We start from the raw sequence: 27,337 nt of genomic DNA on the forward strand, positions 1-27,337 counted from the left end.
AAAACCCAGCAGGGTGCACTATAATACCATTTATCCAATGCTGAATAACACTGACATAATTCAAGCAAATTATACAGATTGTTTTGACAAAAGAGAAAAGAGAAGGCACTAGTGTGATCTGCCTGGCACTCCTTATCCTATCTGCATTCCTTTTGTATGTGCTAGTATAAACATTGAGAAACATTGAGAGGCTCTCTGCAAAGCTAAGGCTTTTTGGTCTTTAAGAGTCTTAAAAGTTTTACTAAAACCAAGCAGCCTTTTTAGTCTCCAACGGCCTGCTTCTATGATTATTATATGATAATTATGTCCCCTTATATGTGGGTTACAGGTTACCTTGTCTCAATATTACATATGTGTGCTTTTTGCTCTAAAAGTGTAAATGTATAAAAGTTGCAGAGTTTTCCTGGTGGATACAGGTGTGTCTTAACTTTTGCCAAGGCTTGAATGCTTATTTCCAGCATTTGCCTGGTACTGTTATCTAAGCTACATTCCAAAGTGAAAACACATTGAGGCCCAAGCCCCAGCTTCAGTCAGACTAGCAATATTGCTCTTTAATAAGGAAAGTCGTTTTTTACCATTTTGTGTGTTGCTATGCTTTTGGCTATTAGGCTATTAACTCTGTGGCCTGTCACTCTGCCACCTTCTGTCATATCTGTTTGTCTCCTCCTCCTAATGTTAGTCTACAATTATTTGCCTAGCTAAGAAACATACTCATATTGCAGGAGGTCCAGTCAAACAAGTATTAAAACTGTCTGTTGTGGGAGGATTGTTTGGTATTCTCTCTACAACACAAATCAGCTTTGCAGGCTGTTAACCTCCATGGAAAGCTCTAAGAGAACTTCATAAGCATAATTGTTCAGATGCTTAAAAAGAGACTTGCAGATTTTAGCAAGAAAACCTGCATTAGCAGCCCCCACTGCTGCCAGGATGGGAAGTGGCAATGATGGAATTACGCCCGTTGGGTGCTGGCGTTCCCAGGCTTTTAAGTACACCGTACAAGACTGAGCGATAATTCTCTGTCTCCTTGCATGTGTGGGTGGCTCTTTGTCAGAGTACACGATACAGGTCCTGGAGAGAAGTGGTGATGTTGCCTTGGGCCAGGATGGCCTGTCTGAAGTATTAAGTGCTGCTGGTAGCTTGGTTATAGTGTTATATTCTTTTCCTAAAGATGGGTGCTGGTTGGCCCCAATTTGAGCATTAATTATCATGCACTCTTATCATTTTGGGGGCATGGAAGCAAGTAGATATTGCTTCCATCAATCATCATGGCACACAGTTGAGTTCTGGGGGTGTTGCTAGTATTGATCAGTAAACCAATAGGGACATCTTGTGGGGGGGGGCAGTTTTTGCCAGTGTTACATGATTATCCTTGTGGCGCAGTTAGGTGGGGCAGACCTGCAGGGAACTCAAATTAGTTCAGATCCCATGGGTGGTTGTACTCTGATCTTACTCCAACATAAAGTTTGGAAGGGGGCTTGTAGTCAATGTGGGGTTGATAGGGCCAGGCATCAGGTGAACAGGGACTTGTAGAGCCATTGTGGCTCAAGGTCGTAAGGTTTTCTGGCCATACTGCACTCTAAGCCCTTTCTGTTTAGGGACGATAGAGCACACCTGCCAGTGCAAGGAGCAGGTGCATTTCTGGATTACTTGCAGCATGGCCAGAAGGCTATTCTGGAATATGGAGGGCTCAGGGGTGGAGGTCATGGACAACAGGGGGCCAGAAACAATCCTTAGAGGCTTCTCAGTTCAGGGATGCTGGCTGGGAATCCCTTGCCCATAGATCAGTGGTTTCCAAACTGATGGGTCATTACCTACTAGCCAGAGATGCACTTATCCCTGCTGCTTTAAGGAGTGGGAAGGAACGAAGGCAGCAATGCGATCTCCAGAATTGTGCTGCTACCAGAGATGGGGGGGAATTTTCACTTACCAGCAGCCAACAACGTAGTCCTGGGGAGTCTGGGGAGTCCAGAGAGCCCTCTGAAGGGCTCCCTGCACCTCCAAATGTGAAAAAAGGGGGGGGGGAAACCAGGCACTTCTGGTTTTCATCGTGAAACTGGAAAGTCCTTTTTTCCTTTTTTTTACATGTTTGGAGGTGTGGGAAGCCCTGCGGAGGGATCTCCAGACCCCCCCCCCCATTCCCCAGGACTCCGGTGCTGGCTGCCAGTAAGTGGGGGGGGGGGGAGAAACCCTTCCATCCCCTGCAGCAGCATGATCCTGGGGATTCCATTGTTGCCCTAGCCCCACCCCCTCACATACCTACAATGCTCCTAACTTACTTGTAGGAGTTTGGGAAGCACCGCCTTAGATTGTAAAGTCAACCTCAAAGGCTTCTTGGCTTGGGGGTAAATGGAGCAATCCAGATCTTCCCCAATTTCCGTGTGGGGTTGGGGCTGATGAGTTGGGATAATCATAAGTGACTGTTTACTTATGAGCCAGGATGGGAACACTCATAGGTTGAATAGACCCCTTCCCCAAGAAAAGGAACCTGCACCAAAGGGAGTGTGTGTGGTTGAATGGCAGGATAGTTAGGAATACTACAAGTTTTATGGATATTTGCTCTATGAAATTGTGATCCATTGTAAACCCAGACCTGCTTGCCTTGTTCATTGTTTGAGGAGTGCAAAAGCAAAGGGATTAAGTGAGAAATGAAAAAAAGAAAAAAAAGAATGGGCAGCCTGATCAACATGCATGAAATTGGGACAAAAAGGAGGAATTACACACACTTCTAATTATAAAGGGCTGAATCACGATCCCAATATCATCCAGGCTTGGAAAAGTAGATGGGGTAATATGTGATAACCAACCTTATTTGCATCCAGCAGTGTTTTAATGGGCTTATTAACATCTGACATATTTTGCATAATGTTCACATTGCACCCTTGAAACCACTGATAGTGGTTCTTTTGGCGCAGTCAAAGAGAATTGGAACACATAAGAGCAGCACAAATTCTGTCTGCATTGCAGGCAATTCAACTTCTAGTATTATTTATAATGTAGACAATTTCTAATTACAGAACAAACTGTAATAGGAGCTCTGGGGCTATTTTGTTGCAGTAACAAAGAAAGAAATCTGCATAATATCTAGAACTTTGCAGTTAGAGTACAACTGTAACCAGGAAAACTGGCTTAGACCCATTGGCTATTTGTATAAACCTCACTAGTAAAGATATGAAACTGGTAGTGAACCTTTTCTGATATCATAGTAGATGCTCAAGGTGATCCTTGCTTTTGTTACAAAGTATTTGCAACAACAAGTTGTGGAAGGGCATTAAGAAAGGGGGCAAACCTTTAGCAGCTGATGCCATTGAGGGGTTAGAGGTGCCATTTCACATTTCAGTGAGAGCTAAAGAGATTTCAAGAATGCCAGAAAGTTCTAAAAAGCCTGCTTCTGGATATATTCGAGATGACGTTGCAGAAAGCACGTAAATATGAAGAGCATTTGTCACTGTTACTTTTGATAGGCCTCTCATGTTAACTATAGCAACATTATCAATGAAGGCTGAGCCCAAACTATATAATCCCATCTTCAAATGCAGCTCAGTGCTGAAAAAAGCTAATTCAATGCTGGGCTGCATTAAGAGCTGGGCTGCATTAAGAGTGGGAAGTAATTTTTCCACTCTGTTCTGCATTAGTCAGACCTCACTTGAAAGATTGCAACTAGTTTTGGGCACTGCATTTTAGGTGGACACTGGAGCATGTTCAGAGCAGAGCAACAAGAAGGTAAGGGGTCTGGAAACCTAGTCCAATGAGGAATAGTTAAAGGAGCTTGGTCTGTTTAGCCTGGAGAAGAGAAGACTAAGGGGAGATACAACAGCTGTCTTCACATATCTGAAGAGCTGTTGTACAGAAGAAGGGAAGGACTTGCTCTCTGTTCCTTTGAAGGTACGATTAGAACCAGTGGATTGAAACTACAGAAAAGTAGATTTAAGCTAGACATAGCTGTCTAGCCCAGGGCTGCCCAAATCCTGGCCCGTGGGCCACTTGTGGCCCGCTGGGGGTCCCCATTCGGCCCCCAGGGGGTCCCCCCATCTTCAATGGGCACCTGGCCCTCACCACAGCTCACAATGGCCCGACGCACAAGCTCCAGGTCTGGCTTTCCCTCGCTGCCACTGAGCTTCGCACCTGCAAAGCTCAGTGGCAGCAAAGGAAAGACGAACCCGGCGTGCATGCAGGGCCTCTTATAGTGGTAAAGTAATGCAAGACTTGGAAGTCTTGAGGTCCTCTCATGGACTGAGAACTGGTTGAAGGTCAGGAAACAGAGATTGGGTGTCAATGGGCAATTTTCACAATGGAGAGAAGTGAAAAGCGGTGTGCCCCAAGGATCTGTCCTGGGACGGGTGCTTTTCAACCTCTTCATAAACAACCTGGAGACAGGGTTGAGCAGTGAGGTGGCAAAGTTCGCAGATGACACCAAACTTTTCTGAGTGGTGAAGACCAGAAGTGATTGTGAGGAGCTCCAGAAGGATCTCTCCAGACTGGCAGAATGGGCAGCAAAATGGCAGATGTGCTTCAATGTCAGTAAGTGTAAGGTCATGCACATTGGGGCAAAAAATCAAAACTTTACATATAGGCTGATGGGTTCTGAGCTGTCTGTGACAGATCAGGAGAGAGATCTTGGGGTGGTGGTGGACAGGTCGATGAAAGTGTCAACCCAATGTGCGGCGGCAGTGAAGAAGGCCAATTCTATGCTTGGGATCATTAGGAAGGGTATTGAGAACAAAACGGCTGGTATTATAATGCCGTTGTACAAATCTATGGTAAGGCCACACCTGGAGTATTGTGTCCAGTTCTGGTCACCGCATCTCCAAAAAGACATAGTGGAAATGGAAAAGGTGCAAAAGAGAGCGACGAAGATGATTACTGGGCTGGGGCACCTTCCTTATGAGGAAAGGCTACAGCGTTTGGGCCTCTTCAGCCTAGAAAAGAGACGCCTGAGGGTGGACATGATTGAGACATACAAAATTATGCAGGGGATGGACAGAGTGGATAGAGAGATGCTCTTTACACTCTCACATAACACCAGAACCAGGGGACATCCACTAAAATTGAGCGTTGGGAGAGTTTGAACAGACAAAATAAAATATTTCTTTACTCAGCATGTGGTTGGTCTGTGGAACCCCTTGCCACAGGATGTGGTGATGGTGTCTGGCCTGGATGCCTTTAAAAGGGATTAGACAAGTTTCTGGAGGAAAAACCCATTACTGGTTACAAGCCATGATGTGTATGTGCAACCTCCTGCTTTTAGAAATGGGCAATGTCAGAATGCCAATGCAAGGGAGGGCACCAGAATGAAGTCTCTTGTTATCTGGTGTGCTCCCTGGGGCATTTGGTGGGCTGCTGTGAGTTACAGGAAGCTGGACTAGATGGGCCTATGGCCTGATCCAGTGGGGCTGTTCTTATGTTCTTATGTTCTTAAGTCTCACGTTACTTCCCACTATAAAAGGTCCTGAGCGCATGCTGGGCCCATCTTTCCCTACCTGGCTGGTTGAGGGCTGGCTGGCTGGCTGCAGCACAAGCCGCCGGAGGGGAGAGAGGGAGGGTGAGTGGGTGAGCGGGTAGCCGGCCAGCCAATCAGCCAGCCAAGTGAGCGGGTGGCTGTGCAGCACAAGCTGCTGGAGGGAGGGAGGGAGGATGAGCGGGTGGCCGGCCAGCCAAATGAGCAGGCAGCTGGCTGAGTGAGCGGGCGGCCAGTTGGCCAGCCTGCAGCACAAACCGAGGGAGGGAGGGAGGGAGGATGGGCAGGAAGGCAGCCAGAGCAGGTGCATAGGCAGGCAGGTGGATGGATGGATGCACCCCCTTCCTATGTGTGTGAGTCCTTAAGAACTGGCTGGAAGATCACATCCGTCCTACGTGTGAAAGTACTTAAGAACTGGTTTGAATTCATTCATTCATATAAGTTCCCATCTCTAATATAGTCATTTATGTAAATTATGCAAATTTATTCAAATTTGAAATGCAAATTAATTTTTTTTCCCAGCCCCCAACACAGTGTCAGACAGATGATGTGGCCCTCCTGCCAAAATGTTTGAGCACCCCTGGTCTAGCCTAAAGTGGTGTCCTGCATTAGAACATGCTGCTTTGAGCCCTTGTTGGTTCTTCCTTGTTGGTGGTTTTCAAGCAGAGGCTGCTTGGCCGCCTGTCAGGAATGCTGTAGCAGTTGCCTGCACTGAGCTGGAGGGGGGGGGGGTAAAATTAGATGACCTCCAAGGTCAACCTTCTATATTCTTCTACTCCACAAGATGCCATTGTGAGGGCAGCAAGCAATGGTTTTAAAAAGTGGAATGGGCTTGTGTTTTGGACATCCAGTAATCTTGAGCTTTCAGTATGAGCCATGCCATACATCAAATGAAGAAATACATAAACAAGTCTTGGAATAATGCTGCCCTTTTTCTTTGTTTTCACACCCATGTCCAGTTTTTGCTGAGTATGGGGTTTTGATATGCGCTAGTCATTATTTGGGTTAGAAATTGTCAGTGTAGCTGTTCAAAATATCCAATTTCAGCGTGCTTGTGAAGTTCACGGCTCGGTCACATATTGAAGAAACATGGCATTGTTTAACTATTCATCTTACAAAGCTACTGAAAATTGGTTGGGCCAGAACTTTTGTCTGTAACTTAATTCTACACAGTAAATTAAGAGTTGCTTGTTTAAATTGCTTTTTTAGTGGTCCTTATGCCCATCTAGGATAAGCTTTCATGTTTATTTAGTGCTTTTCACTTGCAGCATTATGTAATCACTTTACATAAAGTAAAAAGCAGGCAGTAGATGCTGCAATATATATTTTAAAATGCTTATGCTTGACAAGTATAATTTCTTACCCAATCTCTGATCTCCTTGCATTCCTTTGGGTATCAGTGGTTTAAACCATCTTTTCATTTTAACCCAATACTGGACAACATGCAGCCAGAAAGTACCCATCTCACAAAGCTAATCAGTACAGTTACTTAAAAACAGTTGTCAATATCTTACATGATAGTAGATAGTGTCAGCTTCAAGGTCCATCAGCCCTGGGGAATGAAGAATTGTCAGGTCCCTATGTGTGCACCTCACCACAACCTGGAGCATCCCTGCATTGACCTCTGGGGGAGAAAATAGAAAGTATCTGACTGGACTCTTGCTCCCTCCTTCCCCTATTCCAAGGTCAATAACGATTACTCTAGATCAGGGGTGCTCACACTTTTTTGGCTCGAGAGCTACTTTGAAACCCAGCAAGGCCCAGAGATCTACCAGAGTTTTTTTTACAATGTTCACGCCATCGTAACATATAACATTTATGTGTACAATGTATGTTGGTGTACCTTGCATAACCGCATGAGCCAATATTGCACAACACAATTAACTATAAACATTTTTGTAATTACTTGAGTTTACTTTGATGACTTGCACTGAAGTGAATCAGCCAAGGATGCATAGTAGCTTGGATGACAGTAGCTGCTGACAGCCAGCTTCAAGCACACTTCCAAATGTTCATCAGTCATGGTGGAACTTAATAATCTTCATGTAGGAAAAGGCTGACTCACATAAATAAGTGGAGCCCTTCCTGCCTCAGGTGCTCTTATATCCCTGAGGGCCCTATTGCCTTCAAGTGGCTGCAGCTGTGCAGCACACTCTGCTGGATGCCCAGGCCTTACCCTTAAAGGGGCCACTGCTGACACCACATCTACCTCCTCACCAGATCTTCCTCGATTCCAATACAAGTGGGGGGGAGCAGATCTCTATACAGACCAGTGCAAAAACAGGGGAAAGGTGTGGGGGAGAGAAGATCTCTATATAGACATCACAGCAAGACCAGTTCAAAACCCCTTGCACACAGAACCAACAGATGGAAGTTGGGGGGGACAGATCTCCATACATACCAGTGCAAAAACAGGGGAAAGGTAAGTCAGCCCCAGTAGAGTCAACGGGGCTCACTCCCAGGGATGCGTGGACAGGAGAGAAGCCTGCCAGCGGCTCCTCTCCCAGGGAGGAGCCTGCCAGGGGCTCCCTCCCTGGGCTCACAAGCCTGCTAGGGGCTCACTCCCAGGATGCGTGGATGGGAGAGAAGCCTGCGAGCGGCTCCTCTCCAGGTCTACTCACGAGTCAGCCCCAGTAAAGTCAAAGGGGCTCACTCCCAGGAATGCATGGACAGGAGAGAAGCCTTCGATCAACTCATTTTGCCTCGCGATCGACCAGTCGATCGCGATTGACGTATTGAGCACCCCTGCTCTAGATAGGGGTTCTAAAAATGACTCTAGATTTTTCTAAATGAACTAGGAGGCTACAACAACTCATGCAGCAGACAATGAAAGGGCAGGGTGGCCAGGGTCCAATGGGAACTATAGTCAATCAACATGTGACTGCAGGCATGTCCTCTGGAGCCAACATTAAGAATACTGTATACTTTACCTCTTTGTAAGAAAAATGTATTGTAATGTGCAGAGCAGCATATTGAACCTGATAGATTGATAGATAAGACTGCTATCAGGTAACTAAAATTTTGGATGATGTAGATCCAAGATGGAGTGCAGGAAGACTGAGGGAGTTGTACTTCCTGTTTAAGTCGCATTCCTTTCAGAGGTTCACTTTGTGAACTACAGAAGCAGACAGTCTTTACATCTTACAGTGGAGATAGATTCCTGTGTTCCATTTTGGATACTACAGAAGAGGAGACTGCAAGCTGCTTGTGCTTCCATACTGTCCCCACTCACTGCCATTTCACCATACAGTCTGGAGGTGCATTATTCTATATTTTCCTACTGGATTTTTTTTTGTCCACACTAGTGTTGCTGTTTGCTTTCTTTATGTTCTTTTATCCCTCTGAGGACTAAAGTAAATTGGCTAGTTTACTCTTCCAGAAAGTGAGTCAAGCAAGGATGGTAGAATCCATTTCTTTTTTCTGAATATTTGAAAAGTCATAGCACCTCCTTATCAACCAAGAGTTGCTTGCCTCCCAAGAAACTGAAGGATGTAGCTGTAGCCATTTAGGTATCAGTGCATCGGTGGTGGTGGGGAGAATATGATTGGGCTGCGAGAGAGTGATTTTTTCTGGGCTGAGAAAGGACTTCAGCTATCAAGTGGCAACTCTTATTGGCACATATAGCATGTGATAAAGTTATGTGTATCATCACCGTCAATGTTTATAATCTTCCTCACACCATTCTCTTGAGTCTTTTTAGCAGCCTGATCCTCTGAATCATCTTTTGCTTCTGCCACACAAACAGTAGTTTCTACAGCAAATGCACAATGATGTGCAGTGGAGCAAGGATGATGTCACATATCTGTGACGATCTTAATATGGAAAAACTGTGGCACCCAATTGGGCCACTGTTCCTTAGCACTAGGACAATAAAAAGATGTCAGGAATGTAGCTGAAGCCAGGATGCTGGCTGTGAGATGGGTGTGACTCATTTGAAATGGCCCCTTCATCTGCAGGAAGCCTTCTAAGGTCCTGCATCTGCAGGAAGGAGCAACAATTAGTCCCCAATCTGATTTTGACATAACAAAGACTATTGAAAAGCTCTTGGCCTAGGCCTGTTACTTTTCACACACAAACAATATCTGAGCATCTGAAAATAATATTACTATTGCTGCTATTATTCTGGTCAGTCAGAATTAGATGCCCTATCCCTTCAAAATTTCACATTCCTTCCTATATCATACTGCCTCATTATGGCTAAAAGTTCATTTTCTCATTCCTTTTTTGAGGGTTTCTCTAGTACAGTGTCAGAGCAAACCAACCTCCCCCCCTGGCTCCTGAGTGTCATGAACATGCCTTAAAGCATGTTTGCAGCTACTCAGGAGCAGACTAGGCCAGCAGAAGGACATGTACTGGCCTAGCAGCCCCGAACCTGCCCCAGGAGATGGTAAGTTTGTGCCAATTCAGGCAGGCTGGCACAGGGGGTTGAAGAGGGAGGCGGGAGGGCAGCTTAGGAGTTAGATTGGGCCTGGAAAAGGGGTGGAACTGGCTGCAGCAGCGCAGGCGGGATCCTAACCTCCAGCTCCAGCCCCAGCCCAACCAGCATTATATGGGCCGCTTGGATTTGCACCCACAAAATTGCAGGCACAGGTCCAAGTAGCCCCAGGGTGGCACATGACATGTAGTAAGGGGAATAAAATCCCCTTACTCCAAGTTGCATTCCAGCCTGCATCTATCTTGTGTTGTTCTGGGGGGGTCAGAGGGGGCAAAAGCTTCATGCCTGAGGGCCTGTGGGGACAGCACCGCCATGCCCACTGTGCCACTCCTGCCGCCTCTGCCCACGCTCTAGAGCCATTTTGTGGGCAGATGAAGCCCCAGGTGACATTCCCAAGCTCTCCAAAAGCCTTCTAAGGTCTCCAGAGCACCGTACTTCTGGTTTTCATCAGAAAACCAGAAGTACTGTTTAATGGCAGTCTGGAGGCCTCAGAAAGCTTTCAGAGAGCTTGGGAATGTCGCATGGGCGCTATACGTTGCACAAGGCTCGTATGGCTGGATAAGTATCCTTGGGGGGGGCGGCGTGTTGCAGGCGGTGGCATGTTGCAGTCCTGTGCCCTGAGACTGCAGAGGCCAGGTCTGCAACTGCTTGCACTGGCCATTCAGCCTGCCTGTTCCAGTGTAAGGATTGCATCCTAAAGTATATATTCTTATTAATAAATTAAGATAATAATATACTGGTAGCCAAGAACTATTACAAGCAAAACAAACTGTGGGAGAAGAAAGGAGGGCAGTTAAGGACTACATCAAAAACAGTAAATAAAAATGTTTATTTATAAAGTTTATAAAGAGAATGTAATAGAAGTTAATGAAACAAGAGAGGTCTACAGGGAGCAAACTGTGATTAGACACATGGCATAATAAACTGCTGCATGGCCAATGCATTAAGAAAACAGAAGACAAGGTAGACAACCAACTGTAAGTGGTTGCAGCATGGAAAGCTAAAGAAAGAAACAGAGGGACTGATATTTGCTGCAGAAGACCAGGCATTACAAAATGCCTGTAGGCAAAAATGGAAAAGATCTTGAATGATGCCAAATGTAGGCTTTGAGAAGAAAAAGAGGAAACAGTTGATTGCATTATAAGTGGGTGCAGCAAAATCATACAAAGTGATGACAGAAATTGCCACACTGAAGCTGCTGCTATGCTCCACTGGAAGCTGTGAAAGAAATATGGAAGAACATCAATAAAGAAATGCTGGGAGCACGTGCTTGACAAGGTGGTAGAAAATGAGCTGGTCAAAATTTTGTAGGACTTCAAAATCCATACAGATAAAAAATTGGAACACAACGCACCAGATATATGTGGTTGAGGAAGGAAAAGGGGATGTGGCTATTCTAGGAGACAACTGAGTTGAGGGGAAACAATTGGAAAAGGTCACAAAATACAAAGACCTGGAAATTGAAATACAGTGCCTTTGGGGAAAGAAAACAACAACCACCCCTATTGTCATTAGTGCACTTGGCACAATTCTCAAGGCTCTTAAGAAATAGTTGGCCAATAAGGCATTGACAAGATAACAGTTGAACAATTACATCAAGCTGTACTGCTAGGAACATAATATGGCAATATCTCACCAGTTCTTAAAACTCTTGGGTAGAGTTCGAACTAATGAACATCCAAAAAATCCCAGTCCAAACATCTGGTGGGCTAAGCTTGATTGATTGATAGATATCTCCCTGGTGGGCATTCTAAGTGGCTATAATTAGAATTATTAACACTTAGATCACAGACAAGTCTCTGACATCTCACCTCTTGTACTACCCACATCCTGCCCTTTAACAAGCCTGGCTTTTCAGTCAAATCTCCTGGAGAATGACCCCCCTCTAGGGGGCATGGCAGGGCTGGATACAAGTCAGCAGATCCTGTCCAGATGTGATCAGCTGGCTCCCTCAGACTAGTGCCTAGGAGAGGGGGGTAAAGGGGGTAATTTGTACCCGGGCCCAGGGTCAGAAAGGGGGCCCAGGAGCCAAAGGAGGGGACCCAGACATTTCCTGGGATCTTCCATTTTCCAGTCTCATTTTCAGTCTGAGAGGAATTTTATCAGGGAGTACAAAGTTGCTTTTGGACCGCTTCCCAAAGAGGGAGAGGGTGTAACTGAGTGGGGGTGGCAATGAGGGTGGGCAGAATGGGAGCAAAACAGTCAGGGGGAAGTGGCAACAGCCAGTATAGTCTATGGAGCCCAGGTCTACCAGTCTTCCCAATGCAGACCTCAGGTCTACCTGCCTGCCTACTGTTGGCAGCTAGATACAGTAAAATGGAAAACCAAACACACCTCTAAGTTTCCATAAAATCTTTCAAATATAGAAAATCATTATAGGAGATTACGTCATTGTATTTAGGCTCACACTAGAATGGAAAGTGTCCTGTGTACACCAAAACCGACTTCTGCAGCAGCTGCAGTCCTGCAGCTGTGTGGCTGAGTTCCTCTACACTCCTTCATGGTAAGCTGATTCAGAAGCCAAAGAGCAACTGTAGCTGGTCAGTTTCCTCCCAGATGTGACACTATTAAGGAACGTATGCATTCCTTGGTCTGGTGTGTATGGTTTGTGGCAGTAGTTGCCGCCATGTGCCCACAGTAATGCCCCCAGCATCCTGCATGGGCAGTGAGTCTGGGTAAGACTGGAAAATGGAAGATCCCAGGAAATTTCTGGGCCCCTCCTTTGGCTCCTCGGCCAAAGGTGTACACAGGACACTTTCCATTCTAGTGTGAACCTAATTATGACGATGCTAATCTCCTGCAGAGATTTTCTATATTAGAAAGATTTTAGGAGTGTGTTTGGTTTTCTGTATTACTGTATCTAGCTGCCAGTGCCGAGCAGGCAGATAGACCAGAACTCTGCATTGGAAAGATTGGTAGACCTGGGCTCCAAAGACTATTCCAGCGGTTGTCACTTTCCTCCTGTCTGTTTTGCCTCCATTCTGCCCATCCCCATTGACACCTTCCCCTCTTTTTCACCCCCTCTCTCTTCGGGAAGGGACCCTAAAGAAACTTTGGGCAGGAGGTCTGGTCCAGAGGGTACAGCCTCTGTTAGCCCTTAAGATAACATCAGAAGGTCGCCGGTTTGAGGACACTGGCAGCTCCCTGAACCTCTATGATTGTAAAAACCCCTTGAGGGATTTAGAAACGCCTGCCTATGTAAACTGCCTTGAATAAAGTCAGAGGAGTAATCCAATGATCAGAAAGTTGGTATATATATACCTAGTTATTATTATTATTTGTACCCCCTGATAAAATTCCTCTCAGAGGCCCTGCCTTAGGCATTATAAAAACCTGGCATGCAAGCTAACCTTGCAGTATGAACAGCTCATTTGAGTTGTCTAGCAGACTCTTGTTTCACTTCTCCTGTTGTGCTTTGACCCTAGTGTGATCGTAACTATGCCTTTGTCTTTGACTCTCTGACAGATTTTCTGAACTTCAGCCCCCACCTGACCTTCGCTACACCTTGATCTTCACTTGTGAGTGTTTTTCTGTCCTGGCCCTAGGTATCACGTGACAGAACCCCTGCCTCATGGCATGTCAACTGAAAGCAGCTGTGATGTGGCACCATGGCCTGCCCATCCCAGGATGTTAAAAGTGCTGTTGGATGCACACAAGCCCTGAGATGCGTGCAAAGTAATCCTCTGTACGTACCGTGGCACCACAGGGAAAATATTTTTAAGCTACAATTACACAAAGCACTTCTCAGTTTGCATAGACAGAGCCTAAATATGGAAAAGATAAGTTGGAACGTGGCATTAAAGAAAAGAATCATTAATTGGTTTATCAGAAGTGCTATGAGGCATTTTTTTCCTTAATCCCCAGATAATCTGTTTAAGCCTAATCACTGAGCTCTTGCAATATATGAAGAGATCTGATAGATAAAGTTTGTTCTCCCCCGCCCCCCGCTTCAATTCTGTGCAGAAGTTATCCATTCAGTTATATTACTTTTCGAAGTTTTACCTATTTTCAACTGTTATGGGTAGTAAAACTGATTTTTCGAATACATTTTTTTCCTGGAGAATAAACAGTACATCAGAGACCAATACATTGTCATCATTAATCCTTGTGCAAACAAATCCTTGTGCAGTCTGCAAACTTCTTTGTAGTCTCTGAGTTTTTGCACGTGAGTGCTTTTCCCCCTAACATATGAATATGTATTATTTCCTATGCAGAGTTCACATTGCATTCCTTAAGGTTACAGTTCTGTTTTATGCATATGTATTTTCTAAGCCTTGGATGCTCAATACTTAGCAGAAGACTTCCCCTAGACAACACATCTGTTGTCATGTTGGGTCATGTGTGCACATGTGATTTGCATCTACTGTGGACCGTCAGCTGCGTGTACTATTAAGGAGTGGTACATTTCTTCCCATTTCCACCATTAGAGAATTTTCTATGTTTTTCATGTCTTAGATGTCAGTATACATCTCTAAAAATCTCTCACATGTGCTGTTCCTTCGTTGTCTGCAATTCAGAATATAATGAAATGCCATTGTATATTGGAGCAGATTATACGGAAGGCAAGGCTAAATGAGAGTCACATTTTAAAGTGTAGGTGATTTGCTATAGCTGCTGTTTAAGTACACCAGCGATGCAGTGTTATAAATATAGCTGTAGGGCTTTTCTGTACACCAAACAAGGTATTGAACTGTGAAATGGAGGTCCAGAAAATGAAGGGAATATAGTCAGAACCTGTGAAATGTTGCTTACTCTCCCCAAATGTGCACGGCACATGGCAGTATGTGAAGGCCATTGCTCGCCATCCTAGAGTTTAGAAAGGCCTGGAACTAAAGAGATTTGTGCATCCAGGAGGGCAGGAGGTCTGGTCTAGAGGGTAGAGCCTCCGTTAGCCTTAAGGTAACATCAGAAGGTTGCCAGTTTGAGGACACCAACGGCTCTCTGAATGGCTGAAAATGGTGAGACCTTGAAACAGCTGACAAGCCGAGCTGAGTAATTCCACCTGCTCTTGGTGTGAGCAAGAAGCGTCTTGGCTGCCCTCCATGTGAGAGATGGAGCTGCTTGTCAGCCTGCGTGGGAGAACTGGAGGCCAGAAGTGAGACCAAACCTGGAAGATCCATTCTGAAATGTTGTTTGTTCTTGAAAGAGAGAACCTTTATGATTGTAAAAATCCCCTTGAGGGATTTAGAAATGCCTGCCTATGTAAACCGCCTTGAATAAAGTCAGAGGAGTAATCTGATGACCAGAAAGGCGGTATATAAATACCGAGTTATTATTATTATCCCAGAGGTAGACTGGCTCTAAAGAAGAGTGGGCTTTGTACATTTAGTGAGGCAAAAATTCAACTTAAAGAAGAAGGCACTGTAGGCATGGGTATAAATAAAATTTCCCTTATAGTGGGCAATGTCTTCCAGGGACAGCTCTAAAAATGCCTGTGGTTTAGTAAAAAATGTGTGGCTATTTCCTCTTGCTTGACATTACTCTGGAGGAAAGTTTCTAAAAGGACACAGGACCAATACTGCAAGTACAGCAGAAATCTAGTAGATGCAGCTGGAATTGTAGAAGATTAAGGGGGAAAAAGTTACGTCTGTACACATTGATCAATAGGGGTTGGTTGACTCAGGTGGAAGTTTCCATCTTTATTTGCTTTTGTCAGAATTATGACCTGATCTTCACCCTGATATTTACATGTCAGCCAGCAATTGCAGGACAACTCAATGTTGTGCACTACATGTTAAGAACCATTAATGCTGTGCATTAAGAGCATTCACTCCGCCCTGGCCTCTTTGGTTTACAACAGCCTTGCAAATGAGCACTAAGGGGATTTCTGCACTTGTGACTTTCTTCCATTTAGTGCTGTTACTGAATGGGAGCTCACTATCATTTACTAGAAGAGAATAGCAGAATCCACAGATACAGCAGTTATAGAGTGCTGCAAACACAACATATGTGTTCCGCCAGCATATGCACTTTTTGGCTGTAACAAACCCAACACTGTTTGCACAAGCAGCCTGGTAAAGATGTCTACTAGTGCAGTTTAACCTGTGCAGAGGTTGGGAGGGAGATGGGAGAGGTTTGAATGAGGCATGGCGTGGGCAGGAGATGGGGCAGGAAAGGGTGGATCAGGCCCAGGAACAGGGTGTGTTTGGTGGCAGCGGAGTTCACCAAATCCTAACCTCCCTCCTAGTCTTGCTTCTCTGTACACCATGTGCAGTATATGTGTGATTTATAGTATAATAAATTTGACACTGTAAAGTGTGTGTACATTTTCTTATGACACCTTGTATATTCTCCAGTTTAAAGGACTGTATAAAAAAAAAAGTAGACTTATGAAATGGCATGGGAGTCTGCTGATATTTTTACATCCCATTTTTGTACACCCTTGGGCATATCTCAAGAAGTTTTTTGGATCTCAACTTGTACCAATAGTGCATGCTGTTCTTCATAGTACTGCTGTAGTACGTCTCATGTCTGGCAGTACTCATTTTATTCATGTCTGTTAAATAAATGTATAAGGAAATGTAACATTGCAAATTAGCAGAGTTAAAATTATAATTAAAACGTAGTATCCAAGAGGGGGAAACAATATTGATGTTGAAACTGATTGTCTGTGAAATTGTTATCAATGCTTCAGAAAGAGATGTTTATGCAAAGTAATTCACACTTACTATAAAAAAAATTCACACACTAGAAAAAGTCCATAAAGTGTCACATGTACAAAATCAGTTCTTAGCTGTTTTCATCCATGCTTTTTCAGTGTACGTATATTGTATCTGGGAGGTCCTCAGCAACCTGCCCTCCTTGTCCTTCCCTACTTGGTTCCCCCCAGTGCTTGTGGTGGGGCTTACCTTGGCAGAAAGGATGGGGGAGAATGCAGCAGAGCAACTCTCTTGACTGAAAGCATTTCTCTGCCACCATCACACTAATGCTGTGGACACAGAGTCAGTTCAAGATTGGCAGTCGGTCCAATGTTGATAACTCCTGACATCAGCCTTACTCACAGTATCTGAGCTGGGCACCTCTCCACTCAAAGCTTATTGCAGCCATGAATTAATTTGATGGCTGTAAGCCACCATCTATTAGCCTCAACTATCAGCTTCAATAGATGAGGACAATTGTACAGATTCAGAGGGCTGTTGTAGGAGACACACTTTCCACCAGCACTGACTGCTGAAAAGCAGCCATAAAGCATACTCTAGCAGTGTGGACAAGTAGTACGCTGCCAGAGGAAGGCAGCGCTCTGGAAGGTCAGAGATTCCAATGCTGGCCACCCACCAGAGCAGGGAGGGGTGGAGGCAGAACGGGGCAGGGAGGAATGAGGTAGGGGTGGGGTGGATCCAGTGGCAATGGCACAAGTATTATCTCCTCCAGTGGCAGCCTCCTCCTCCCCCTTTCTCACTTTGGACTTGCGCCAGTGAAATTGCTGGCTCCAGTCCCAGGAGATCCAGCTCCGTGTTTTGAATGACTGATCAGTAGGATTTTGACTTTTTGAAAAAAGGGGAATGAATGAATGAGTGACTGAATGTGTGTGTGTGTGTGTGCGTGCATGCAATATATACACACACATATTCATGCAAGCAGTTGAACTACAAGCAATGCAAGCTGTTGAATAGGGCTGGGAAAATGAGACACGTACTACCCCAATGCACACACATTTCCCCATCTGGTTGTGAAAAATCTCATGGCAGTCTCTTATTGCACATGTATAATCCCTTGCTGAATTGGGATGCCTGTGTTTTATAACTATGAACCTCATGTTGCAGAAATGTTTCAGCAGCAAGCCAAAGACCTAATATAATTCTCTTGGACAAGCAGTGTAATCCCTGCTTCCCAACACTGTTACTACTGTAGTGTAACATGCTGGGCTTTCATGGGAATGCGTTTATATTTTTCATGTTAAAAATGAGCCTTCAGTCAGCAATCAGGAAGATAAATGCCAATTTTCTGTTTTAAGAACATAAGGAAAGCCCTACTGGCTCAGGTCAAAGGCCCGTCTAGTCCTGTAACATCCTGTTTCTCACAGTGGCTCACATTGTTGTTGTTGATAATGACGGTGATTTGTGCACAGGCAGATGTTATCAACTGGTGTTATCAACTATTATCATAATTTCTTTTTCATGAATGCCTGTGTCATGCCCTTTTATGTACAGCTGTTGCTGCCAGGTAACACAATCACCCACATTACATGCCAGCATATACGGGTGCCAGCTTGGCATGATGAACTGTTTCAACCAGAACTCATACACACACACAATGGATTCCAGGATACTGCCTTTCTGAGCCTCAGGCTAAGTTCCTGAAGAACTCTAGTCAAGCCTCAAACCTCTCTGACTGTGCTGTTTCTTCTAGCCACAGCCTGGAAGGAAGAACATGTAATCCAATTTGTGTGACCTCCTATCTGTATTGTCTCTATTATATCCTTATTAAGCAATATATCTATCTTACCTGAGCCTAAACACTGAGAACAAGCCTGAGCCCTAATGAGTCCTGTCTCTACTTGAGCCTGGCTTCTGTGGATTTTGACTCTGCAGTCTATTAATATGACTGTGATCGAGCTTTTGTTGTGAGCCATATTTAACGGGAAGTCAGTTGGGTGTTTCTGTTCCCATGTGATCTATGTAATAATATTAAAAATTCAGTTTAAAAGGAGCCCTCCTATGTATCATTCTATGCAAAAATTATATCTCATTTTAGGAAAACAATTCTGTAATGAATGAAATGGATTCTATCCCCGGCACCTGACTAAAGAGACAAGGAAGAAAATTACAGATGGGGCCTCAATATCCATGGGGGATGCAGACTTGGATCCCCCACGAATACTGAAAATCAAGGATAAGGAAATCAGCTATTTTCGTCCCCTTAAGTCCTTCAAAAGGGACCGGACCTGCATTCTGGTTGCCTCCAGAGGGCTTCCTGAAGCCTGCAGAGGCCACAAATGTCCACCTGTGGCCTCTGTGAACTTCAGAATGGCTCGTAGATGCAAAAAAAGTGACTACTGGTTCCCCTCACAACGTCTGGTTTTTATGCTTTTCAAGGCATTCTGATGCCTGGGAAAGCCCTCCAGGGCCTTTTTTTGCCTCTATGGGCCATTCTGAAGCCCATCAAGGCCTTGTGCAGACACACATGGCCTCTGTGGACTTCAGAAGGCCCTCTACAAGTGACCAGAGCGCAGCTCCTGTCACCTTCGGAGGGCTCAGGTGGGGCCGACACAATGTGGGTCCGGGTGACCTGTATGCCCAAAGAAAGCCAAGTTTGGATTGTACTCTAATTTAATCTTATTTAAACAGCTTGCTTTTCTTATCCCTACTATGTAGACAGCCTGGGTAGAAGGTAAATTTGAAAGCAGTTCATAGCAGCAATAGTTAGGGATAATACATTCCAGCTGATGTTAGGAGCTTCCAATCCTGACCAGCAGCACCATAAATTATTGCCAGGTATAAATTTCAGCATTCAGTAATTCTATACACTGGTGTAGGGTGGCAATACTATGAGTACTTTCCTGGGAGTAAGTCCAGTTGAACACAGCGGGACTGACTTCTCAGTAAGCATGCATAGAATTGTGCAATCCTATCCTAAGCTTTGTGGTATAAGTCGTATCAAGAAAGCTGTGCAGGTGGACGTAGGTTGAGCACCCCTTTCCCCAGCACCACTGGTTCAATCAGATTGAGCAATCCTGACTGCAATATAGTAAAAACAAACATTTCAAGACATCTGGTCATAGATGTCCCATGTAACATGTCATTTGACCTTGGGTAGAAGTTCAAAAGCATGAATGAGATGATCCTGAATGTTTTCATATGAGATTTCAAAAGGGGTTATCTATGCTTTGCAGTGATGGAACTGAGATTCCCAAGAGTAAGAACAGGATTGACTCTCAATAAGGGTTACATCTTGTGAAACCCCATTCTAAAGCAGCTAATTTATGATCACAATGAATGCTGGGAAATGAATGCACCCTAAAATCTAGCATTTAGTGTTTTGGTCATAAGGACATCTAATTACAGTTTATCATGAGGATGGAAATTAAACATAATTATACGCTTTCTTGTATTCATCAAGGTTAGATCAAATATGCAAAGCTGACCCAGGAATTTAAAAAAAATGATGACAGACAAAGCATCTCATTCTGCTCAGTGATTTTCAAATTACATAAATAATCTGTCTTACTCATGGAAAGTGCTAACAATATAGGAAACTGCAGTGGGGGGGGGGGTGTATTCAAGAAAGCAATCAACTCCACCAGCTCATTTTTCAGCTAATGAAAGATAGTTCATCCAATTTGGCGCTAATGATGCTGCCCTGATTAGAAATGTGTGGATATTGTATTAAAGCACACTTTTCTGTGGACCCAAATCTTTGATCCACTAGACACACAAGCCATGTTCAGTTGCTTTCCAAGGTGACTTGAAGGAATATGGATTTATACAAACTGGGCACTGTGTGTCTATCTGCAGGCTCCTACCGTGTGATTACACTTGCTGCACTCTAAGAGGTAATTAAAAATGTTTCAAAGCATTTAACTGTCATAAGAGTGTTTGTAAACAGCATTTCCCTTCAGTGTTCACTTTTCTTTCCAGATGCCTCCTAGAGAAAGAAGCAAATAAATGCAACCAGGTAGGACTACTTATTCACAAAACCAGTCATTTTCTCTGTCCACATGATCTAGCAATTTCAATTTTTTGGAGTCCAACTGAGGTGACAGCTTCATAGTGCTAAGACATTGTATCGCGTCCCGTTTTCCCCCGCCCCCCATAAAAGAATAACTCCCTATCTGGAGAGAACATTTTTCATCACAAAGGACATGATGTGTATTGTAATTCCTAAAAGAAAAAATAAACAAACCTTTCAGTTAAGGGTGTGATTTTAAGGCTTTCCCTGAAAGTGTGCCCAGTGCCCAGTTCAATTTAAGATCTTCTGTTTAAACCAGATCACTGTCAGGATCCACCTGACTTTGCAAGTCTAAAAAAGAAAAAAATTCACCTTACCAGTTAAAGCTTCTGTTTTTATTCTTTTTATGCAGGTGGGGGGGAGGGGGGAAAGAGGTTGCTTTCTGGAGTATTTCTTGAGCTCCACATTCATCAGATTGGGACCATTCTGGTGGCCTCCCATTGCCCTTTGCCTGGCCTGACCACGAGCCAAGGCACGTTTGCTTACTCACAAGTAAACGTGACTGTTTCACTTTCCATAGGACTCAATACATTTGCCAGCAATACATTTGCCAGCTGGAGGGAGGGAGCTCCCTGGGTGTTTTTGCAGGGCAGTGTTCATTGAATCAGGACCATTCTGGTGTTGCTGGATTCCTCTTAGCCTGCCCTTTTGAAAGGACTAAGGCAAGTTTGCCTACTCGCGAGTAAATGCGCAGTATGGCTCAGTTTCACTTTCCATAGGGCTTCATGCATTTTTTTGTTTTCTGGTTTTTGGGCCATAACTTTTGACAGAATGGAGATATTTCACTCTGGTTTTTTTCATTGCATTCTGCTATAAATTCCACATTTGATGATATATAACCTTACCATATTATTCCTAACCACTGCAATTTTAGCACATCACCCCCAGCGTGCATCACCCCCCTGTGCGAAACCTGGTGCGGCCCACACCACCTGCACCCCCTAGCAACACCACTCTCACTAGACTCACAATAACAAAACCACATTTTTGTGATGTTTCTCAGTATATAGATGCACATATGGGTGATTTAAGCTAATTTGGAACTTGCCAGTGGATTGTTTAGGAAATACTTTTTAGTTTGTAAAATGACAACATTAGGAAACAAGCCTATTAAAAAGTGGGGAAATGCCTGTGCTCCTAACGACAAGCTAATTTGAAGCCATCACTGTCGCTACTTAAAGTTTTCTCTCATTTGTTTCATTTTCAATTAAGCTGTACGCATGCAAAAGTTTGCATTTGATTTTATTACCAAAGGAATAAATCAAGGGAACATATATCTCCTCTAACAGCCTCTTTTAACTAAAATGCTTCTTTTAACTGTCACAGCATATGAGGTCAGGTAAGCATGTGATGGCATTTAAAGAAGCACATTAAAGATGCTCAAACTTCTGACAGCCCATATATAGGTAGTGTGGACTGTGATCATAGATAATTCATTGTTCCAAATGTGCTGTCAGATGGAAAACTAACAATACTACCACTTCACACTTGCAGCCACTACATAAGCATCTCAAGGCCCAAATCTAACTAAATTTCCTCCCACCTATGTAGCCATGCCAAGGGAGTGCATGCTGTATCCTGGGGGGGGGGCAGTCCAGAGGTCTCCTAGAGGTAAGGAAACTTTCATTCCCTCACCCCAGGCAAGCCTCCATTTCCCCAATAGGTCTCTTCAGATATGTGCCAGCTCTGTTGCTGGCACAAGTCCAAGAAGGGTAAAGGAGAGGGAAGGGGGAAAGGAACAGGGTAAGATCTGGTGCGCACCTGTGCTGCTGAGATTCACCTCCTCTCTTTTCCATTCCCCCTCTTCCTGTCCCTACCCAGAAACTCCCATGTTCCATCCCCTGCCCTGTTCCCCTCACCCCTAGCCCCGTCCCTGCTGCTGGCTTATCTTCACTGCTAGAGGTAGTGGCTCTGTTCACTGTTGTCTTCAGTGGCTCCACATCAGACCCTTTTGACATCCGAAGCGGAGTGAAGCAGGGCTGTGTTCTTGCGCCAAGCTTGTTTGGGATTTTCTTCGCTGTCCTGCTGAAGCAGGCCTTTGGAACTGCAACAGAAGGCATCTATCTCCGGACCAGATCAGACGGAAAGCTCTTCAACCTCTCCAGACTGAGAGCAAAATCCAAAGTCCAGCTGAAATGTCTGCGTGACTTCCTCTTTGCCGACGATGCAGCTGTCACTACCCACACTGCCAAAGATCTCCAGCAGCTCAGGGATCGTTTTAGCAAGGCCTGCCAAGATTTTGGACTGACAATCAGCCTTAAGAAAACACAGGTCATGGTTCAGGATGTGGACTCACCTCCCTGCATTACAATCTCTGCGCATGAACTAGAGGTTGTCCGTGACTTTGTGTACCTTGGCTCAACGATCTCCGACACTCTTTCTCTCGATACCGAGCTAAACAAGCACATCGGTAAAGCAGCTACCACGTTTTCCAGACTCACAAAGAGAGTCTGGTCCAACAAGAAGCTGACAGAATATACCAAGATTCAGGTCTACAGAGCTTGCGTCCTGAGTACACTTCTGTACTGCAGCGAGTCATGGACTCTTCGCTCACAACAGGAGAGGAAACTGAGCGCTTTCCACATGCGCTGCCTCCGACACATCCTTGGCATCACCTGGCAGGACAAAGTTCCAAACAACACAGTCCTGGAACGAGCTGGAATCCCTAGCATGTATTCACTGCTGAAACAGAGACGCCTGCGTTGGCTCGGTCATGTCGTGAGAATGGATGATGGCTGGATCCCAAAGGATCTCCTCTATGGAGAACTCGTGCATGGAAAGCGCCCTATAGGTAGACCACAGCTGCGATACAAGGACATCTGCAAGAGGGATCTGAAGGCCTTAGGGATGGACCTCAACAAGTGGGAAACCCTGGCCTCTGAGCGGCCCGCTTGGAGGCAGGCTTTGCAGCATGGCCTTTCCCAGTTTGAAGAGACACTTTGCCAACAGTCTGAGACTAAGAGGCAAAGAAGGAAGGCCCATAGCCAGGGAGACAGACCAGGGACAGACTGCACTTGCTCCTGGTGTGGAAGGGATTGTCACTCCCGGATTGGCCTTTTCAGCCACACTAGACGCTGTGCCAGAACCACCTTTCAGAGCGCGATACCATAGTATTTCAAGACTGAAGGTTGCCAATACAATATAGAGGTAGTGGGCAGTGGGCCTCTAGCACCACTGTCATTTGTGGTGGTGGACCCAAAATATATTTTACTGTCCTAGTAATATGGTCATGAATTAATGTTTTTCCTTCCACTTCCTTCCCCCTGTTTGTGGAGGGTTTTCTTTCTCTCCTGTACCCTCAAGATTATGGATTCAATGTTCTATGTAGAGCCAAGATGCAATTGAATACAGGATGAGAACATGGTCCAGATAGGCCAAAGGTCAGATCCAATAAATCAAACCCTTTTAAAGCTTTGGCTTTGAGAAAGAAGGCAGAAATCCAAAGCCAAGTCATAATGGATCAGTCCAAAAGGTGGAGACCGGAACACCAAACAAAAACAACTAAAATTGTTCACTGTACCAGTATAACTTGGAGATGGTACAGGCTAACTATGGGCTATGTCAGAATGCCAGATGCAAGGGAGGGCACCAGGATGCAGGTCTCTTGTTATCTGGTGTGTTCCCTGGGGCATTTGGTGGGCCACTGTAAGATACAGGAAGCTGGACTAGATGGGCCGATGGCCTGATCCAGTGGGGCTGTTCTTATGCTCTTATGGTGTTTTTTTCCTCCCTTGCTGCTTCTGCTAAACTAGCTGGGTGGGGAGGATACTGGGAATGGAGGGGTTTTGTTCATAGGATCCTCACTGCTCAGCCAGTTTAGCAGTGGCAGTGGCAGTGGCAGTGGTGAAGGAGCAGCGGCATGCACAAAGAAGACAAAAAGGAAGGATGGGCAGAAGAATTTGGTTCTGCTTTGGATACTGACTCGGTTTGGGCTGAGCCTGCCAACAAAAGATCCCACAGTAAACGGATTAGCCATTTAGATGCTGGAGGACTGTTTTTGCTAAACACATGGCTGCCTTCCAGGAACAGGAGTGTTAGAAACAGTGTCCAAACTGGAAATCAGACAATATTCCATTGGCTGGTGGCCTTTCATAGCTCAGTCAACTGAATAGATATCCATCTTCAAAAACTGGAGAAGAAGCCCAGTTTCCCAAGTTTTCAGAAACTAGATGTCCAACTTTCTGTAATAATATTCCATTGGCTGGTAATAATATTTAGATGTCCTTCATAGCTGTGTCAACCGAATAGATCTCCATCTTCAGAAACTGGAGGTGTCCAATTTCCTATGTCTGATATGTAAGCAAGTGAGGTTATACAAAATCCTGTTTGGCTTAAGCTGGGAATAGAGAACAGAGTTAAGTCTCAATACCCCACTGCACTTCATTACAAAATGAGATTGCTGAATCTTGAGGTCACCCATGGCCGCATACAGGATCATTTTACTATACTTCATTCTGCTTCTCAGATGCTTTTATCTCGAGGACAGAATGAAATATCCTTGTATATAAGCAATGTTTCCGACTGAATTCCTTTAGCAGTGCCACATATTTCTTTGTATACTATTTTTATGTACTAGTGATAGTAGCAAGCATTTAGGAAATGAGCCATAGCTAGAGGTGTGTTTTTTCAGGGTTTTTTGAACAGATTTTGGTTTTGGTTTTTGACAAAAATGAGAAGTACAGAAGGTGGTGTTATGGGTTTTTTATTTGTTATCACTGAAAAATTTCAGATCTAGCCATAGCTCAATGGTAGAGCACAAGTTTTGTATGCAGAAGGTCCTAGGTTCAATCCTTGACACTTCCAGGTAGGGCAAATGGAACATGAGAGAGTTGCTTGCACTCATGGTACAGAATATGGTATGATTCAGTATAAGGCAGCATCGTAGTACATTTATTCCATAACTGGTAACATACCTTCCTGTTCTTCCAAGTACTGTATTTAATTTCTTGGCCCATAGTATTTTCCTTGCCTGCCAGCTTTTCATTATTAGATATATATGAAGTTCAGCGTTGTGTTTAAATCTAGGAAACCTTGACCAGTTAGCATCTCAGCCAATAATAGTCCATTTTCTCATGATTTCTTAGCCTGGCTCTATTCTGCGTTCATAAGGACTCTTCATTCTTTTGTTAGAACACATAAATAATGACCTTCAGAGATTTTTATGATCAATACACTTGAGCTTTCATTACTGCCTCTTCAGTGAATTAATCAGGTTTCCAGGGACAAATGATTAGCTGTATCTTTGTCACCTTTTTTTGTTTAGACAATGTGAGTATCTTGTTACACAGACGTGAAGTCCTGGTGGATAGTTATTCTTACTTTGTTTCTTACTCATTTTTGTAAAGAACTTAGGCAGATCTAAAGAAATAGGTAAGGGGGTTGTGTATTCATCATAGCAAATTCTTTCTACTTTATTCTATACACTGAGAAGTGCTTTGTTCAGATTTCAATGTGTACATTCAAATAATACATTGGATCACACCCAGAGTGGCTTGCTACATTTGAAGGAACTCTCACTCTAGAGAAAAACGCTTGCTCTGGAGCAGTGTTTCTCAAACTGTGGGTTGGGACCCACTTGGTAGGTTGCAAGCCAATTGGTAGGGCGAGCCAAATTCATTTCAATATTTTATTTTTAATATATTAAACTTGATGCTACCATGGTATGAGGCTGCATTTGGGGAAATATTACAGACTTGTACTTTTAACAGGTTAATATGCATATTCTTTTAACAATGATAGTAAATGGGACTTACTCCTGGGTAAGTGTGCCTAGGATTGTCAAACATTATCCTACTTGATGATGCCACTTCCAGTCATGACATCAGTTCTGGTGGATCCTCACAGATTCCCATTCTAAAAAGTAGGTCCCAGTGCTAAATGTGTGAGAACCATTGCTCTGCAGGATAAGAAAATTTTGCTGCTATCCATTGTATAAACAGAAATTCTTACGTCAGATAATCACATGCTCAGATGACCTCACTTTGTTTTGACTCTTTGTTTTATGACTCATAAACTCACAAACTTATAAACTCATAAACTAGTAGATGATACCTCCTGAACTAGAATCGTGGATGATCTATTGCCCCAAAAGTGCTATCACAGCTTTACAAAGCACTTGAATTACAGAGGAAAAGGCAAGAGTGCCTCATATGACATCAACAAGCCCCATATCAGACTCTTCCAATTTTAACCAGAGCAAAACAGCCTCAGAAATGTTGGTGTATATTGTGTAAAGATTACTACACACGTTTTGTGTGAACCTACATAGTTTTATATATTGCAATTTGTAGAAATTATGATTCAATGGATAATTGCCCAAAAGAAACTTTATACCCCAAAAGGGTCCCAAAAGAAATTATGTAGCCCCAAAAGAGGCCCAAAAGAATCTTTGTACCCCCTGATAAAATTTCTCTCAGAGGCCATGCTTTCACAAACAGTGTTTCATATTAGAAATATGTATGGTATCATGTGAGCCAGATCATTTTTCTTTAGAGAAAAGAAAGAAAAGTAACATGTGGGCTGTTTGAAAGAATTTTTTGTTCGTTTGTTTCATATGTAGCATTTGGTCTATGTCTAGAACCAACTCCATTTTCTTTAGCAGCTAAAGCTAGAACCTAGACATATAAAGGCTAGTTCCCATTCATGGACGGGGGAGGGTGGGTGGTGGGCAGCAGGAGGCGCGGCTGGGATCCAGCAGTTATGCTGGATCCCAACCCCCGTTCCTAGGGAGAATGGAGCGACTTCAAGCCACTCTGCTCTCCTTGGATTTGTGCCATCTC

Source organism: Tiliqua scincoides, chromosome 3 (assembly GCF_035046505.1).
Source record: "Tiliqua scincoides isolate rTilSci1 chromosome 3, rTilSci1.hap2, whole genome shotgun sequence".
NCBI classification, from domain to species: Eukaryota; Metazoa; Chordata; class Lepidosauria; order Squamata; family Scincidae; genus Tiliqua; species Tiliqua scincoides.